Raw genomic sequence first — 3,996 nt, forward strand, 5'->3', positions numbered from 1 at the left:
GTTTTGGTGAACTTGCAATTTAGTTTGATGTACTCTAATGTGAAATGTTAGATAATATCATTTGAACTAAAGTTGGTACTTTGAATTATGTTTATAGACAAATCACCAATTTGTACTTTGAATGATGTTTTTTGTATCATGAATGATGTTTTTGGAATCAAAAATCTAGTCTATGTTTTTTTTTTTTTTGTGTGATGTTTGCATTTTGAAATCAAGTTAAAAGCCTTTTTTTTTTTGTCAATAATGTGTCTATGTTAACATGTACCAAATTGAGTTTAAACTCAAACTTGCATTAGATTGACAAAAAAAAAAACACATTAACCACAAACATCTACATCTTAACCACTAATACTAACCACTGAAATTACTAACTACTAATTTTTATCATTACAATGACATTTAAACAATCTAACATAAGCACAAAACTTTTAAGATCTTCATTCTATTGTTTTACTGGGCAATCAAATTCCTCCTTTTTTTTTTTTTTCTTTCATAGGACTTTTCTTTCCTTTGTCATCATATCTTTTAGCCTTGTCATCGTATCTTCTTTTTCCTTATAGCTAGTCACTTCATCCTTCAAACGGCCAATTCTTCTTGCCAATCTAGGGATTATATTCTTTAATCTAGCACACACTTCAGGACCATGCCATTTGAATATATCACAGTATATATATATAACTTACTTCATAGTTTGGATAAGCACGAAATCTTCTTCTGGAAGTACTAGGAGTCTATGAGGTCAACAATGTCGACATCTCATCTCCACATTTACAATAAAACACTTCACAAATCTTAATTGTAGCTACAATCACTGTTTTGACTCATCCTTCAGGCTTCATTCCCCAAAATAAAACAACAATTTTTTTTTTAATTCTAAATTAAACACTTCACTTAAAGAGAGAATGAAATTTAGTTTGAATCTGCGACCACAAATGCTGAAATTAGCTACCTTGGTTGAAGAAGCTTCAAAATTTGAAATGCCCACTTTCTAATTTTTCTTTCAAGATTTATTGAGGAGATTTTAATGGTAAATTCATAAGGAATTGAGATTTCAAAAATTAGGGCTTAGGGTTTTGCAAAGAATTTGGATATTTATGAAATTATTACGTTTGGGGGGATGGGGAGGGGGGGGGGGGGGGGGTGCCAATGGGGCGAGTATTGCAATCCCCACCCCGCCCCGCTATAGAAATTCCCATCCTCATTCCTCAAAATCCCCAAACTTTATGAAATAGAATCTCAAACCCACTCCATAAAATCCTCACGGGTACCCACCCCGAAAAATCCCTATATGTTTTTTTTCTTTTCTAATAAATAAATGTGCAACCTACTTATAATTTAAATACTTATTTCAACGAACAAACCAATATTTAATTATATTACCAATATTTAATATATTACTAATATTTAATTATTTATATTTAACATAATAATTAATAAATATATGTTATATATAAATAACGCATGGCGGGTACAGGCAAACCCGTCCCCAAGCCCATAAGTTGTAAAAAAACAAATTATATTCCCATACCCGTCCCATTTTTTTCGGGGCGGACAATAGTACTCAGAAATTTCGGGCCAGGGATCCATCAGGGCGGGTGAAATTGTCATCCCGGGGGGGTGCCATTTGTGTGTCATGTGAGGCGCAGTTGCTATTTTCTGTCCATACTAGCTGGACAAATGGAAAGAGAGATAGAAACAACATAAAAATTACATGTTTAGGAGACGGAAATCATAACTTCATTTTGTTTAAGGACAAAAATCGTGTAATTGGCAAAGTATAGGGATGAAACATGTAATTATCCCATTTTGGAATCAACTTGATAATTAATAATGCTTTGCGCATAGGGGTGCAACTCGGATGGATTAGGTCGGAATTAGTATTTTCAGAAAAATAATTCCAAATTTTTTTGCAGGTACAAAATCAATTACAATTAAATTTCCAAAATTTTCGGAATCTAATAATTCATTCCAATTCCAAAAGGCCTGTAAATTTCGGAATTTCGGAAATCACATGAGTTTAAAAATTCCAACACTTAGTTGAAATTTTCTGAAAATTTCATAGTTTTAAAAAATAAGAAAATCCACGTCGATAAATGTAAAACTAATAACTAGTAAATTTACTTCTAGCAACAATTCAGTATGTCAAAATTATTGTAATATTATGTAATATATTTTTTTATACCATTTAATTATAATATATTTAATTTTTTTTTGCTTCTTACAGTGCTACCCGTGCATCGCACGGGAAGAATTGCTAGTTAATTATAATAGAAAGTTAAATTTAAAATCTTATATATAAAACGAAGATATTTTGAACTAAAACCTAGACCTAAACCTAGGGTTAATTTTGTAAATTAATAAATGTCTAATTTAACCATTAATTAATTTATAATTTAAACACTAACTCTTATATTTAAACATTCCGTAGGTATGTTTCTAATTATTTATATTTATATTTTTTTATTATTTTTCTTCTCCACTCTAACCACCCACTAAACTCCCCACTAATTCATCATGGTAGAAGTTATCATACCATGATCTCAACGCCTACCAATTTCATTCTTCTATTTAAATTCATGAGAACTCCACCAACAATCACATTTTTTTTTGCCAAGCTTCTTCTTCTTTCTCATTTAAAATTTTGTCCGTCTTCTTCTTCGTTTATTTAACAACTGTGTTATGCCGTTTATTTATTTAATTTTGCATTTTTTTTGATATATTGTAAATTTATTTTGCAGCAAACATGTTCGTATCAACAATAATTCGTGGTTGGAGCGGCTACTCACGTTAGTCGGTAGAAGGAAACAAATTTATGTTAGACAATATTTATTATATGCTTATGTTAGTTCAAAGTTTTTTTTGCTATAATTTATTTATAATATTGAAGTTTTATAACTTACAACACTTTATTGCTATATTTTAATTCCTTTGAGATGTTGCATCATTATTTTAAGATTAATGCATTTTTTTTTTGTTTTCTCTAGACCGTTATTTGAAGCTACTCAGCAATTCTAAGACATTAAAGAAAAAAAATTCAATAAAGAAGAGAAGAAACCATCATCATCTCACATCATACACCAAATGCTTGGCATCATGTTGTACATCTACAAACATTCATGCTAGGCTCATGTAATAGGATTATGCGAACTTATTATTTATATTATTAAGTTTTAAGTTTGTGAGTATATTGATAGCTCCAAGGCCATTATTGTTACTTGAATTGGCAACACAAATCTGCGATTTTTTTTTTTTGTTTTTTCGTTCGTTGATCCATCATATTTTGACAGAGTTGGCATAGATTTTGATGTGAGAACTTATGCAGTGAATTTTTGTTTGCTCAACTAATGTGAATGTTCTCATTATTTTTAATCTAAAAAATTAAATTAGCATTATTTTTAATGAATGTTTCAGCTTTTGTATATAAATTTGAATTGTCATCGTTGTAAATTCAATCAAAAATTTTAGAGTAAAAAAAATGTATAAGGGGAAAAAACAAAAAACGCAAGAGTAAATATTGGAAAAACTATTCAATGATTTTATTTGATAAATAAACATGAAAGATTCGTGCATATCATGACAAAAGTTATTTGCATCCCATAAAAAAATGAATAAAAAAAAAATACCATATAACCGTGTATTAAGAGTAGCAGATAAATTTTGTGGTTGATTAAACAATTATTTTTCTATTAAATGTGAATCGTGTATGCAAGTTTTTCCCAAAACCTAGCTACCGTCTTCATATGATTTTCGTTAAACTTTAACGAACATTTTGCTCTCTCTTTTTTCCCATGTCTCACCGACGGTTCCTTTCATGTGGCAAAGTTTTGTTGCACATAGTCATCTATTTCAATTGTAGTGTGAAGTGATCACGAAACTGATTTTGCTGCATTGAGATAGAAGATTTTTTGTTAAGCATTTTGCGTAGTTATCATGTTGCATAATTAAATTTGTAGAAATGTTAATGCTATTACTGAAATTTAAATTTATTTTTACTAC

The sequence above is a fragment of the Erythranthe guttata genome, chromosome 13 (genome assembly GCF_056151865.1).
Source record: "Erythranthe guttata isolate IM_541 chromosome 13, IM_541, whole genome shotgun sequence".
NCBI classification, from domain to species: Eukaryota; Viridiplantae; Streptophyta; class Magnoliopsida; order Lamiales; family Phrymaceae; genus Erythranthe; species Erythranthe guttata.